This window comes from Rutidosis leptorrhynchoides, chromosome 5 (genome assembly GCF_046630445.1).
Source record: "Rutidosis leptorrhynchoides isolate AG116_Rl617_1_P2 chromosome 5, CSIRO_AGI_Rlap_v1, whole genome shotgun sequence".
In the NCBI taxonomy this organism is placed as follows: domain Eukaryota; kingdom Viridiplantae; phylum Streptophyta; class Magnoliopsida; order Asterales; family Asteraceae; genus Rutidosis; species Rutidosis leptorrhynchoides.
In genome coordinates, this window is record NC_092337.1 from 2,762,358 (window position 1) to 2,778,559 (window position 16,202).

The window sequence follows — 16,202 nt, forward strand, 5'->3', positions numbered from 1 at the left end:
ATTTAAATATAAGAAGAATTTGTATAAAGCATTATTAATTAAGGACAGATTAATATTTTTAGGTGAAAGTAGTAAAAATGAAAATGAAAATATCAATCCCTTATTAGGTCATATCTTGCACATTCCATATCCAACCCTATGAAGCCTCTCGATTAAAGTAAATGATTTCTACCTTGAATTCACTTTGACTACTTAACTTAAATTGTCTACACATTAAGATTATTTTCTTATTATTTATCTGGATTTTCGACTTAGTTTGCAAGGCAACTAATTTTATCATAACTACTCGTTTTATGAGAAGTGTGAAGTTATTACGGATGAACCTTGTACAATATAAACTAATATAAGAAATTAGAATAAATATTACTAATGATATGCTTTATATGTCATAATGTCATTTCTTAGTTTTTCTATAATATAATGGATGTATTAATTAACTTGAGTTTATATGTGTTTGAATCATAAACTCGTAAGGAAATATTCAATTGCATCCTTAATTTTGCTTGAGATTAAGGGAAATCTCAACCCTTGGATTGTGATTGTCATGACAATCATATGTAATTGTAAGATCCAAAAACATATGATTGTAAAATCTCAATCTTCAAATGAATATTTCTCTAAACTCGTAACTATTTATCTTTTTTTAGGAACATCAATATTATTAATCAAAACGACTCGCTAGCAAAGAGCTATAAGAGAATTACAAGGAGCATAGGAGCCAATTGTTCCGATTAGAAACAAAGTGACTCATCTATCTAAGCCAAGCGAAAGAAAGAAAGAAAAAAAAAAAAAAAAAACTTGATACAATCTACCACATTACATTTTTTTCAAGGATTTTTCATTGAATCCAAAGAAACGCTGTCATGATAGCAAATCTTCTTATCTTCGGATCTTAAGAACTGTTAGAGCTTGCAAAACTAAAAACTTCATGCCACGAAGTAAAGCCCAGAAATGCCAAATTAAGCCACAAAAAATACCCGTCCAAATCTCTTTCGCAAAACCACATGTGAAGAAAGAATGGTGCAAGCTTTCTATGTTTTGATGACAAATCACGCGGGTAATATCCTAGATTTCCAAGCCTTTTCTTGAAAAGTTTAGTCTATTAGGAGGGTTATCATTAAGAAAACATCATATAAATATGTTTACTTTGTCGGTAGATACCTCTATCAAGCCGTGATATTTGAAAGAGAAGGAAGTAATGTAGTATCCAATAAAACTCTAACAGCACGAAACGTGAACATACCATCTCCTGTAATCGAGCATCTCCAATAGTCATCTTGATCATAAGTCTGCACCCCTTCGAGTTCGACAGTCAGTAAAATCGACGCCTGTTCATTTCGACAACCCATCTCGTTTCTAGACCAATTTCACACCCACTTATTATTGACCCATCTGTCCGCAACAGTCGCATTCTTATCCAATTCCAAGTGATACAATCAGTTTAAACGAATCCGTAAAGGAGAATCCTCAATCCATAAATCATGCCAAATTTGAACATTACCCAACTTCATTTTAAACAAATTGTTAGGCACTAGCTGTTTCTCCATCAACTTTTTTAGAGGTCTTTACTATCGAGTCCCAAGCACCAATCGACCCTGTGTGATCAAAAATAGGGCCATGAATATTAAAGATAAGATGTTAGGGAAAACCTTTGTGACTTGGAATGCAACAACTCTCTTGTTAATTATTAATTATTAAAGAATAAAGATGAACTTTTCAAAGAAACGAAAAAGGTAAAATAAAGGATTTAAAGTTGAAGCTTTTTTTTCCCTTTATTTCGTTATAAAACGAACTTATATTAAATATAAAAAGAAGGCTTCATCCGAGGATGAAAGAGCCTAAACAAAACAAGGAACAACCAACTCTTAGACGGATTAAGTTTGGCCCAAGTCTGCCTGTAGACTTGAGTCCATTATGGTTAGACGTTTGGGGTTTATTGTACTCTATAAATACTGTGTATTATTATCAATAAGATAAGATTCACGTAGTTTCATTGTTTAACATGGTATTAGAGTGAGCCTGATCCAGATACCTAGTCGGCCGCCACGTGCCACTGTTTTTATACCGCTCGTCAAATCTTTTTCTACGATTGTTTTTCTTTCCTTATTCATCATCTTCAATCGATCGTTCAAAAAAAAAAAAAAAAAAAGAAAAAAAAAAAGAAAAAAACTTCCGTTTCTTTACTACCTCAGAAAGTCAAGTGGCTGCAATATACTCGGTCTTAAATAAAATTCAGCCTTTTATGTTTTCTGTTTCTTTTTAATTATCAACAACTATCATGAATTAACGTGGCAAAGTTGCCTACCCACCGCATGGATGCCATCCTAAAAACCATCTCATTCCTCTTTAACTTTTCTATTTATTTATTTATATTTAGTTTGTATTATCTTTGATTCTGATGTGTAATTTCGTACTCTAAATTATTAGCTAAATACCTATCACTTATCACACAATACAGGCAACTATAACCAGTTCGTGTAGTAATTAAACAAGTATTTGACCAATTCTTTCCACAGAGAGCAGGCAATTAAAAACTTGAACTATTAATTATTCTAAGATTTTAAAAGGGAGGTTTGTTGTCAAACTAAGCAAATGCGAAAATTAATTAAACTTAATTCAATAAGAGACAAAGGTATCCACTTAGATTCAATTCCCTAGGCTAGGATTGTTCGTTCAAAACCGTTAATTAAACAATTATGATATTGTGACACTGTATTTATCTGTCGATTCCTACAGTTTAAGACTAGCCACCTAAGTATAACTGTCGTTAACCTAGAGTTACTAACCAATTCACAATGATATATATTACTCAAGATTATAGTCTAACTTAGGTTGGTTTGGTGTCCCTTACAACCTCACAATTATTGCAACTAATTTCAAGCTCAACCACTACGATTAATTTTATTATCGGTGTCCCTCATAAAATCTCACATATTCCCAAATTATTCACGTTCAATAATCTAGTAAAAGCTATTAATCAATTTAACTGTCGTTAGTTAATCAATAACTTCCGTGATCTAACAATCAATAAGCTTTAATAACGATGGATCTTTGTTAGACATAAAATTATGTAATTAAAATTAATTGTACTTAACCAAAAGATCGCAATCCATCACATAGGTTCATGCTTCTAAGTGAATACTAAAGATTTAGCTACTCATGGCAAAGCAAATAACAAATAAATGAAAAGAACCATTAAACATAAACATTGTATTGAATAAAGAACAAAGTATTAAAAGTAAATAAAAAGATTAAACTAACCAAACTTGATGTACTAGGTTAAACCCTTGCAAAATAATGTAGAAAAGCTATAAAATTCGTAATAGTAGCTGCTGTGAAAGAAAATTCGTAAATAAAACTGCATAACCCTAAATTGGGGTAAAACACGAGTATTTATAGATGAATGGAAAAAAACTGGAACCGCCATGCATCGCGAACCGCGACAAGGCCATCGCGATACGCGATGATACAAAACGCGACAAGGGTGCTTGATACGCGACATTTTGATCAGTCCGTCCTCTTTTCAGTGTCACGTTCTGATGAACAATACCACGATCCGCGACATAGTGAAGCGCGATAAACCTAACCAGAACGTGATGGAAACTAGTTTTTCACCCGTTGCACTTTTTATCTTCAACTCGAACTTCGTTTTGGGCTATATCTTCAATAAAATCCTCTATAATGAACCAATGAACCATATCTTGACCTTTTCTCCATTTTAAACTCAAACATCCCAAAATCTTATTCAAAGTCTTCCAAATACCAATAAATGGAACAAGATAACGCCCAAAATATATGTATAAAAATGGCGTTATCAGATTCCAATTACAACAACAACAACAACAACAACAATACCCAATCCCACAAATGTAGGGTATGAGGGAGGTAGAGTGTAGACAATCATTCCTCGTACCCTAGATTAGAAGGAAGTCACTACTCGACCCTCGGGTATAGAACCCGCGACTATATCAGGTCTTCCCTCCCTCTACTCTAGAGGCAAAAGAGATCGCTTCCTAAGGACCTCCGGCCAGAAATGCTCATAAAAACAAAAAGTGTGGGCAAATGATACGTACCCGTAAACGTTATGTGCGCCTAGAAAGATGCAACCATACAAAGTAGCCACAAAGAGAGGACACATATAGCAAGTAAAGCATAACAATAGGACAAATAGCATGGATAATATAGTGCACATAGATAGACATGTAATTTCAAGTAGGCCTACCAACTGCAAAATACACACCCACCCTCCCACCCGCACACCCAGCCACACATATACACCTACACATACACATACACACTCATATATATATACCCCTACACACACATAGGCAGGTATACATACCAATACATAAACATATATACGTATAGGTATTTTCATAGATCTATATACCTAAGTACAGATACATACATACATACATACATACATACATACATACATACATACATACACCTAGATACATGCACATAGATACATGCACACACATAAGCATGTATAAATACCTATACCTAAACATATATACGTATAGATACATTCATAGATATAACATAAATATATTCACTTACATACATAATATATATATATATATATATATATATATATATATATATATATATATATATATACATACACCTAATAGCTTACTCAATTATTCTAATTCTACTCCTCCACAGGCTCCTATCAGAAGTCATGTCCTCCGTCAGTAGAAGCTCTTTCATGTCAAGCTTCAATCTATCCTCCAACCTACGTCTAGGTCTACCCCTTCTCCTAACGCCGCTAACAGCGAGGGTCTCGACTCTCCTAACTGGGGCTAAAAGTGGGCGCCTCATAACATGCCCAAACCATCTAAGTCGTCCTTCCCTCAGCTTGTTGATGATGTTCCCAACTTCCAAGTTGTCCCTGAAAACTCTGTTTGGTATCATATCTAGCATGGTCTTACCACACGTCCACCTAAGTATCCTCATTTCTGCCACCTCCATCCTCCTCTCTTGGGCCTTCGTCATTGGCCAACACTCAGATCCAAACTCCGGAAAAAAAGATAATATAGGTAAAATTCTTGTTTGCAGCGTTGAAAAATACTGTTATCATCGACAAAAGAAGCATATCAAAGCGGTACTTGATCCTTAGGCATAGCAAACACGACGTATAAAATGTGAAGAAACGACTAGGTGATCACTAACAAGACTTGATAACCCCAAGTTATCAAACCCACTTACAATAAACGAAAACATGTGAAGAAATTGAAAAACTACAAAGAATCGGAAACAACGCGAGAATATAACGAGATTATATGTAATCAAAGATGATTCCTTTAATCCTCGGCCAACCAAAGAGAGTTCTTTATTGATAAATTTTGTGGTCTATTTTTCAGCTTACATATGGGGTTATTTATAGGAGAAAACAAACAAGGAAATAGCTTAGGGAGCAAGAAAACACATTCTAGAAAATTCTGACCGCCCAGCTCTATTCTCGTGATCGCGAGCTCCATCCCAGCACACCTCTCGCGTTCGCGAGTTATTGTTCGAGGCCAAATTCCATTCGTGACTTGTTCTCTCCCACTAGCGATACCTGACCATGTCCAGGTCGCGATCGCGACCTTCCTACTCGCGGTCGCGAGTTTCACAACATTAGCGGGCCCCTTTTTGTTTAACTTGATTCGTACTTCAACACTCTCCTACAGCAACAACCCGACCCGCTAATTACAGATCCTTTTGATATCGCCAGATTTTCACTCGAGTCACGCCACACTTCATTCGATATTCCGATAACCTTCGAGCAAATGAAGTCTTTCGGCACCAAAAAATTCCGCTGAGCTATAATTCGATCTTTATGTTACTAGCTTGGGAAACAAGAACAACTCTTTTTCTATGGCACATACCTCCTTACTTAGTTTAGGAGATAACGGGTCGTTTGAGTTCAACCCGACCTAATTAACCCCATCGCCCAAGCGATCCACCCGTACAAAACTCCATCCACCCTATTTATCTTTCCAGCAAAGAACAAACCAGCCGATAGAACAAACATGTGGATAAGACCATCAAGGCAGCTGTGTGAGAACGCACTCACACCTTTGATCTTCCACGTAACCGCCTTTGCCTTCACCATTGGAACACGAACCATGTACATGCGCACGTCTTTTGACAAACCCGATTTTTCATCCCGCGCCAATTCCCATTTTTCATCCCGTGCGCACGTCTGCTGTTGTTGTTGTTGTTGTTGTTGGTGGTGGTGTTGTTGTTGCTGCTGTTGTTGTTTGCTGCTGCTGCTGTTGATGATGATGCTGCTGTTGTTGTTGTTTATTGTACACCAAAAGAATAAAATAAAATAAAAAGTGCAGGATTTAAAAAATGTGATTCAGGATCAAAGAAAATACAACAAAAAAAGACGTCTTTAATGGAAACTAATTGATGTAATCGAATATTAGATAAAGGATTATAACCAAAAAGTAGATGTACATAGCTAACATGTGCACAAGCATCATATCTTAAATCCATCCAGATTAATATATTTTAATTCCCTTATTAGTAAATTGTAGTAATCATTACAGTATATTATCATAAATGAAATCATTCTTACTTTTTTAAGTTCCCCTAAATTTCCTTGCTTTATATTTCAAAATTCAGCTCTGCATTTTCCTAAATATGTATCCTTCCACAGAGACCAAGTACCAAAATATACAGCAAATTAAAATTGAACTATTTTGATTTATGATATTCTAATACAAGGGGTCTCAGATCAATTAAATAAATACTGCTTGAAGCAAATTTTAGCTGACAATGTTTACAAAAAATGGTGAATTGAGCATAAAGATTGTACCTTGTCAATGTTTACAAAGATTTTATCAACATTTTGATGCAATTCTGCAACCATAGCACCACCTTTTACTTCAATTTGAACTTCCATTTGTTGCTGAAGATTTTGATCAAGACATAAATCAATTCAAATATCTTAATAAAAAAATTGTACGGATCGTAAAGAAGTAAATTGATTATAACAGAATATATTAAAAAATCGGATTTACCTTTTTTGAAGAACCCTAATTGTATCTGGATGAATGCTTCGATTTGAAGAACCCAAATTGTATCCGGATGAATTATTGATTGGAAGAACCGTTCTCGATTTGAAGAACCTTAATTGTATCCGAATGAACTTATAATTTGAAGAACCGTTGGCTAATCGTCGATTGTACATAAGAGAATAGTTGATTTGAAGAACCCTAATTTTCTTTTGATGTTTGTGAAAGTCGTCGTTTTTGGTAATGCTAGACCCGGTAGTTTTCATTAGGCACCGTTATTTACTAACAGGGTAGTTTTGTCAAAGAAAAAAAAGAAACAGAGGAGAGATAAAATCTTACTATACTTAAAAGAGAACTTTTATTAACAAATAAGTCTTCCTAATCTATCCTTTAATCACCATTAGATCAACATTGGACTTTTATCTGCCCTTTAATCTAACGGTTCAAATTAATCATGTAAAACCATTACTTAATCTAGAAATTTTCTACTTAGTGTTACAATAATACCCTTTTTAAATAAATACATATCAATTTGAATTTTGAATTTTAAACAAGTGATTAAATGCACCCTATAATTATGGAATGTTGACCAAAATTTGAAGTCTCCATTTAAACCATCCAAAACTTTTGGCAGTGTATATTAATCCAATATCTCTCCCATTTAAATCGATTCAATCCGATCTCCAATACCCCATTTCTTCTACACTTTTGCTTCCCATCCGATTATAGGTACACATCTGATCTCATCCAAATCGAAATTTCGTCCCTAATTGTTTGCGTATATATGCGACAGACCAAAGGAGCTCCTTTAATTCTTTATCAGTAAAATGTGCGTATTTTTTTTACAGCCTAAATCTGCTCTTCCTACGTTGGTAGCTCTGAAATTGTTAGTGTATATTGCGATTATTCATGTTTCTTCTGTACTTGATAATGTATTGTTGATTATCGATTTTTTATTTATTTATTATTGTTGATTGTTGAGCATTCCCGATTTTGTGCCTGGGCTTGAGTGTGAAAAGGGGTTGATAAATGCAACATAGTACTTGGCCTGAAAGAAAACACGTTGTCGCTTGTGCTGCTGTATGTAAATCTTGGAGGAGTATGTGTAAAGAAATTTTTACAACGCCCGAAACTTGTGGAAAGCTTACTTTCCCGGTTTCCCTAAGGCGGGTGTTTAATTATTACTAATTTACTATCTCTTTTATATTTATACATTCAAGTTTAAAATTTGGGTACTAATAGTCATTTATTATGTTTTCATCCCGGGACTCGTGACTCTACTATTCAGTGTTTTATTAAGAGGGATAAATCAAACTTGACATATCATCTTTACCTGTGTCTTAGCCCAAGTGAGTGTTTCAGAATTGTGTTTATGCCCCGCGTTTTCGGGCTCGATTCATGCAATTTTTTTTCTTTGCAACGTAGTCTTTTAGGGTTGCTTTACATTTGAATTTGAAATCTTATGATAATAAACTGACATTTGGTTTTGTTTGCAGCAGCTTTGTTGGTTGAGAATGGGAAGTTTCTGCTTTCTGCTAAAAGATCTAGGAGGAGTACTTGCACTGAATATGTTATCTCCATGGATGCTGATAATATATCAAGGACTCAAGGTCAAGTAGTACTTATATTGGCAAACTCGGGTATATAACCTAAATAAATAAATTTATAAAGTTCCTCTTTTTACAGTTCTGACCAGTAATGGCAATTCAAACCCTTATGTTTTTACAGTACGAGCCTCTGTTCGTGCTACTTGGATGCCTCAAGGTTGTTGTCAGTTTGCATGATGAACGTGTCGGTTGGGTTCAATAATGGTTCAAAATGGGCTAAAATATTGCAATTTGGCATGTGAATTATAGTTACAAAAGCTAATATTATTTCAATTGTGATTGGTCTTATTGAGTACTGTGATATATGAGGACCTTACCTTTAAATTATTTGTTATTCTAAATGCTAGAATGTTATATGAAGGTACACTGGGAGCAACATTAAGTAGATATCAGTCAAAACCTTGTGTGTAAGTTGGATGCATGAAATCGGGTCCCTTTCTTGCTCATAAGTAAGTCAAACCTCCTTTTTATATGGCAATATGGCGTATAAGTACGTATTCTTGGGTTAAGTCAAAACGAGTCATGTAAAGGATATAGCATGAATGGTTAGGATTGGTATACAAATAGCATATACGATGACAAAAGAGGAACCGATTTGGTTTAGGATGAAAACATAAACTCCATAGCAAACACCTATAAATCCATTTATGTGATAATTGTATCGTTTAGTGTTATGCTATTATGTTCTAATTTATAAATACGTCAAATTGTATTTGAGTATATGTTTGTACTTGATACCCGATAAGTACCACAGAAATTTACATCATCTAAAATTAGTGCTGACAAAGTGAAGGTTTTAGACGTTTTCATACGGCATACTGATACCCTTTTTCGGGGCGCTAAGTTGAAAGCCCCTGTTTTCTTTCATAGTCGGTAGGTAAGCCTTTTCAACTCGTCATTCTTTGTGGTGCAAATTAGAAGAATTTGTACATATATGTCTGCACACAACTAAGAAGCATGGTTGATATTTTTAACTTTTTAGTGTGTGTTTGAGCAATATGACATTATAACATTATGAGAATTGATCCACTCATATGCAAATAAATGGACACTTTTAGACAAATAACAATATTTCTTTCCCAGTCTGAAAAAATATGGTCTGATGTGCACTGTTATGATCAATTAATGGACACTTTTAGTCATCTTACCATTCAAATTCTTTTTTTAACCTGATAGATTCTGGGCTATCCAAGGTTGGTCTCATAAACAGCACTGAGGACATATCAGGGTCAACATGTTGGGTTTTTTATTTAGTTTCCAAATATGAGGAAATTAAAACCAAGCCCAAGGCCCAAGATTGTTGGGGTGAACTTCACCCCTTTCCCACATCGGTTGGAGAGGCAAAAACAAAGGCCCATATATGTGGCTTGATACCTCTTCCTCACAGGACGCGTTTTAAACCCGTGAGGGCATTTGAGTCGCTGGTGGCTCACTGTTCCCAAAGCGGACAATATTCTGTGGTGGTCCTGGCTTCTGTCTCCGTTGCCATCAACTGGTATCAGAGCCGGGGTTACCACACTGATGTTGGGGGGGGGGGATTGTTGGGGTGACCTTCACCCCTTTCCCACATCGGTTGGAGAGGCAAAAACAAAGGCCCATATATGTGGCTTGATACCTCTTCCTCACAGGACGCGTTTTAAACCCGTGAGGGCAGTTGAGTCGTTGGTGGCTCACTGTTCCCAAAGCGGACAATATTCTGTGGTGGTCCTGGCTTCTGTCTCCGTTGCCATCACAACAACCATCAGGACTACCCCTTTTTATGACGCTGAACTCAAAACAGATTCAACGTCATCAGTGAACTGAGAACAGCCACAAAATCTATCCGTTGTTGGCACCCCTGACTATTTGGCGCCCGAAATTCTTCTTGCAATGGACATGGTTTTTATATGAATTGTCTACATTTTTTAATTTTTAGATTGACAATTAGTTTATGGTTAGCAATGAATGTGTGAAGAAATTGTTTGTAGTCAAAGAATACATGTTTGTTATGTGTGCTGTCATCAATTTGTTCATAGTGATTACACTTCTATTAAGGACTTTGATATAAACCAAACCAATTAGAATAAGTTTTTATATTAAGGACTTTGTTCACGTTTTTATTTTTAATATTTGTTATGTATATAGGGGACAAACATAGTATCGAATAAGTTTCAAGCTGATGTTTATTTTTAAAATTTTTTTTTTGTGTGTGTGTGTGTGTGCAGTTGATGCCTCTAAAGTTATGAAACGACAAAACGAACTTTTTTCAAGTATTATTTTGTCCGATGTATGTGTAAAATCTGTATCTGTATATTATGATGTATTTATGCTATTAATTGTTTAAATGGTTTATGATTTTTTTAACTGTTTATGATGTATTTATGATATAATTGTTTATAGTGTAATTTAAAATCTGAATATTATGATATATTTATGATATATTTATTTATGATATAACTGATTATGGTTTTATCAAGTGCTAATTCTTGATATACTCCTCACTTTCATATCTGTCGTTCTTCTTTTTCATCTTCCTCCAGAAGAATCTATTTACTTCTACTATACTTTTGGTTTTATAGTATTTTTAGTTCTCCTGTGTCTTTATATTGCTATATGTATCGATATATACGGTTTATAGTTTCTGGGTTGTTGTTGGGCTTTATATCTTCCCTTATATTTTGATGTCCCTGCTTCTGTCTTCTATAATCATTGTCATCCCCAGTTATTGCTCTCTTTTATTTGCTGCGATTTATACTCCAATTTCTGTTTCAGAGCTTTGTCCTTTCGTTTCTTCTTCTTGCGATTAAGCACCTCTTGTAATGGTCCAGAATTCGCAGATATAAATTTCGAAATGAACATTGTTAATGTTCTAAGAAAGAAATGGTAATGGCACGATTCTGATTTGTTAAATTACCAGAATACTCTGGAAAAGACCGAATCATAAAGAAATATTTTCTTGATATTTTAGAGGTTAAATAAAATACAAGAGTCGTGTAACATAACACATGATGATGTTATGATCTGTGAATCATCACGTTCCATTTAGAAACTCAGAATGACTTACTGTAATATAATCACGTTGATCAAGTGTCATTATATTATACTAACTCATGCATCAGTTCCCAACACTACTTTAAAAACATTCATATTTCAAACTCGAAGGTTTCAAAATTTAGAAACTAAAACAGTTTCCCTTCTGATGTAACACTGATATCGCGAAGAGATAAAAGATTTCAGATAAGAATAGTTATGAAAATATCTTCAGATATATGGAGGATATTTATAATGAAAGATATGATGATATCTTAGAATTTATAATATCAGAGGATGATGAAGAATATTGTCCGCAAGGGTTTAGAGTCAGGAGTAAGGTATTCGTTAATGACTTCAGCAAGCACTGAATCATTTGGATCCTTTGCAGGAAGATTTAGTCTTTGTGACTTATCCACAGCTTCCTTCATACTTTGCTCAATCCGTTTTCCAGTTCCAAACCTTCTCTTTTTCTGAGCTTTGTCAATACACTACTCTTTATCATCAAACTTTTGACTGTTAAAGTCATCAACAGTTTTCGCTGCTTTATTAGCTTTCTCAAAATTTAAAGAACTGATTCGTAGACTAGAGTGCTTTTCAGAATTTCAGATTGGAAGATCATAATTCTAAGAGATAAATGTTATACGTATACATATAACTATTGATGTAGAAACGCGGCGAGATTCAAAATACTGATTGCTGATTTCCCGATACTTGACATGGCAATTATTGTTACAAGATGTAGATGAGTACATGATAAAGTTTCAATGAATAAGTATCGTGATTATTCGAAGAGGCTTAAAGATCAATGAAGTTGCTGATAAGTTTTCTGCTAATGTGGCATGATATGAAAGGTTCCCCGGTAACAATGACGAAGGGTAATCGTTATAGTAAGGCTTATTCGAATAAACAATTGAAGGTGATTTGCTGGAGCTGTGACAAAACTGTCTATTTTGAAAAGAGATTGAAAAGTTGTTTTAGCTAGTAAATGCCAAAGGGTCTGACACGGATACGTGTTAAACTATGACTTTGGTTTCGAGGGTTTTTCAAGTACATAACTATGGGTAACATGTGGTTGGATCATCATCTCGATTGCTCATTATTTAGAGTGTCTTCAGGAATTTCAGAGGGTTTGAACACGGATTGTAATCGTTAATATACCTATGATGTTCTAACACATTTTTGAAGTCAAAGTATAGCTTTGAAATATGTAGGAATCTAAGAGTGATGATACCGGTTATATCTCGAATTGAATTTTGCGATTTCAAAATCAGAATATGTAATTGAATTTGAATGAGTATAGTTGTTTTGATTTTCTATGGAAGAATGTATAGTGAGTATAGTTGCTGGTTGCCGATTCAGATTCGAAGAATGTAATATATAAATTGTGAATTTATATATCTCTCGGGTATTACCTACCCGTTAAAAAATTTTCACAATTAATATTTTGTACAAAATATTTTTATTACCGTCTTTATGAAAATATATATGTGTATATTTTCTTCAGATGTAATATAGATTTAATGAGTTAATATTAAATTAAACTCATTTACTTTACGGTTGAAACTAGAATTGAATAATCCCTAAAAACTTTAGAAATTACATAACTTTCACGGAGTATTTCTTCAATGAATTATGAATCAATACTTCGTTATTTGTTGATGCGTGATGTTGGTGTTCGTGGAATTCTTGTAAATTTCGCAAGGTACGAATGATGTTATCTGAAAAGTTTCGAGTACATCGATGATGAAAGTGTAAAATCAAACATATATTTGAATAATACACTTGATTTATTATGAGTTGAAATTTATTGAATTGAGACAGAAATTGTAGTTAACGATGGTTAAATTGCGGACGAAGGACGTACCTCATCGCATATTAGTAATATGAATTAACCGAATAGTTAAGATTCACACATAATAGCTTAGTACAGAAAGATTTATTAGGGTTTAAAAATTTATATATATAAGATCTACATATCAATCCTTCGGTGGAAATGAGTTAATACTTCATAACTCGTTAATATGACATACTTGTTGTTGATTTGTAATGATGTTCACGGTGACTCTTGAACTGGCAGAGTTTGTGATGTTATAGGTGCTTCTAATTTTGACAATACCGATGGCACTGACTGTGCTGGTGATGCTAACGGTACTGTTGATGCTGCTGGTAAAACAAGTCTAACTTGTAAATCACACACCATTATTGTCAGGGTTTCTACTCTTCTTTCTATCATTTTGGTTCACTCAACTGATTTATGGTTAGGGCTAAAATAGATAATCTCAAAGACTTTAGAGACTACATAATCGTCGTAAAATGTTTCTCCAGTGAAATTATGAAACAACACTTCATCGTTTGTTGTTGTTGGTATTCCTTGGTATCTACAGAGCGTATGACATTGGTGCTCGTGGGACAGATTGTAAAGTTGAGGTTTATGACGCGGTTGCGATTGGAGGTGGTGATGGTACTGTTGGTGTTGTTGATGGTGGTACTGGTTATGCTGCTGGTGCTGCTGCTGGTGTTTGTAACCTTTGCACCATATTCTCCAAGGCCACTACCCGAGTGCGAAGCTCGTTGACTTCCTCCATTATGCCGGGATGATTGTCGGTTCGGACAAGAGGATAAATAAAATCTAAAATTTGATATAGTATATAATCATGACGAGATACTCTGGAAATGAGAGAGAAAATGGTGTTTCGGACAGGTTCGCCGGTAAGTGCTTCCGGTTCTTCGCCAAGAGGGTAATATGGTGGATGGAAGGGATCACCTTCTTCTTGTCTCCAATGATTGAGGAGGCTACGAACCCATCCCCAATTCATCCAGAATAGATGATGACTGATTGGTTGATCTATTCCGGTCACACTGCTTTCGGAGCTTGAGTGGGATTCCATTTCAGAATCCGAGGGACTTGAAATGACGAATTCCATTTCGTTCGATTGAATAAAGGATTTTTCGATATGAAATGATTTTCGGCTATCGGATGGTGTTCTAATTACATAGAATATCTATATATATATATAGCAAAAGATTTCGTAGATTACGGAGGGATTTACGAAATATGTCGAGCAAAAGATTTCGTAGATTACGGAGGGATTTACGGAATATGTCAGGCAAAGTTTACAGTAATAGATATGATTTAGCAGGCATGCTAAGATATGAATTTTGTCTATACACTATTCATGCAATCAATGTAGCAAGACGTGTCTAGACTAAGAATGATAAGCAGATAATTTCTTAAGGATGATAAGTAGGTAATTTTCGACACATAATTATAAGTAAAACTTTTGACATGCAGACACGGTCGAAGTCCAGACTCACTAATGCATCCTAACAACCATCAGTTAGACACACTAATGCAAGACCTGGTTCGCTAGGACCAATGCTCTGATACCAACTGAAATGACCTGTCCATATTACTATAAATGCAGTACGTTATTCATTGGTCCCATAGCGAGGTATTTGACCTCTATATGATACGTTTTAGAAAAAAATTGCATTCGTTTCATAAAAAGCACACCATTATTATACATAATGCATGTTTTAAACAATTGGGCGATTATTTAAGGAATAATCCCCATAATACATCGGTTTTCAAATACTACACACTTGACATAATAGTCAAATATAATACATGACAAAGGTTTTATTGAATGCAACATTTTATTTAAACAAAAGCATGAGACTCCATGCACAGCTTGCTCAGATAATGCAACATCAGAAGACTTTCTTAAGAACCTGAGAATAAACATGCTTAAACAGTCAATACAAAGGTTGGTGAGATATATAGGTTTAGCATCGATATAAATATAGACCACAAGATTTCGTAGTTATAAATATATGTACACTCGCAAGTGTATAAAAGTATTCTATAAGTTGTTGAGCGCTTCGATAACCATACTTAACAATTAATGTGGCATATTCCCTTTATTATGAAATTTCCCTACACTGTACCAAGTGTAGTAAAAACGAAGTACTATGCAACCATTTACGATACTAGAGCGACTAGCACGGTTGGGGTTGTCAAACCCGATAGATCTATCAATAGGATTCGCGCTTACATGTTCTTACAACATGTAAATATTAGTTACCAAGCTATTAGGGAAGATATGCAAAGTGGTACAACTCAACGTAGAATATATTTTAAGTACTTGTGTCCATGGCGTAAAACATAAAATGCATGTATTCTCATCCCAAAATATTTTTAGAGTTTAAAAATGAGACTATATACTCACTGTCGTAAAAGTATAGTTTCAACAAGTTTTCAACTTATTAAAATATAGCCGACGTCCTTGGATTCACGAACCTATAACAATAATAACGATTCAGATAATAATACATGTGAATAAAATAAAACAAGTTCATAGAATACTTATATATTAATTTTTAACATTTTTATGTTAGTAGTCCTTTGTTAGTAGTCATTTGTTAGTAGTCCAAAATAGTCCGAAATGTCTAACAGTCCAATAATCGGTATATATAAAATCTTAGATTTATCCCACGACGTATTGTATACGTATTGTCTTTGCATCAACCCAGAGACGTATTGTATACGTATTGTCTTAGAATTTATCAA

The 16,202-nt window shown here is 34.5% G+C and overlaps 1 long non-coding RNA gene across 1 annotated transcript; it reads right to left on the reverse strand.

Moving 5' to 3' along the window:
• Positions 1-644: 644 nt before the first annotated feature.
• On the reverse strand, positions 645-7,231 carry LOC139847672 (uncharacterized). The gene is made up of 3 exons (XR_011759603.1): positions 7,020-7,231; positions 6,815-6,907; positions 645-1,595 (listed from the first exon to the last, which is right to left on the reverse strand). It is a non-coding gene; the product is annotated as an uncharacterized lncRNA (long non-coding RNA).
• Positions 7,232-16,202: the final 8,971 nt, after the last annotated feature.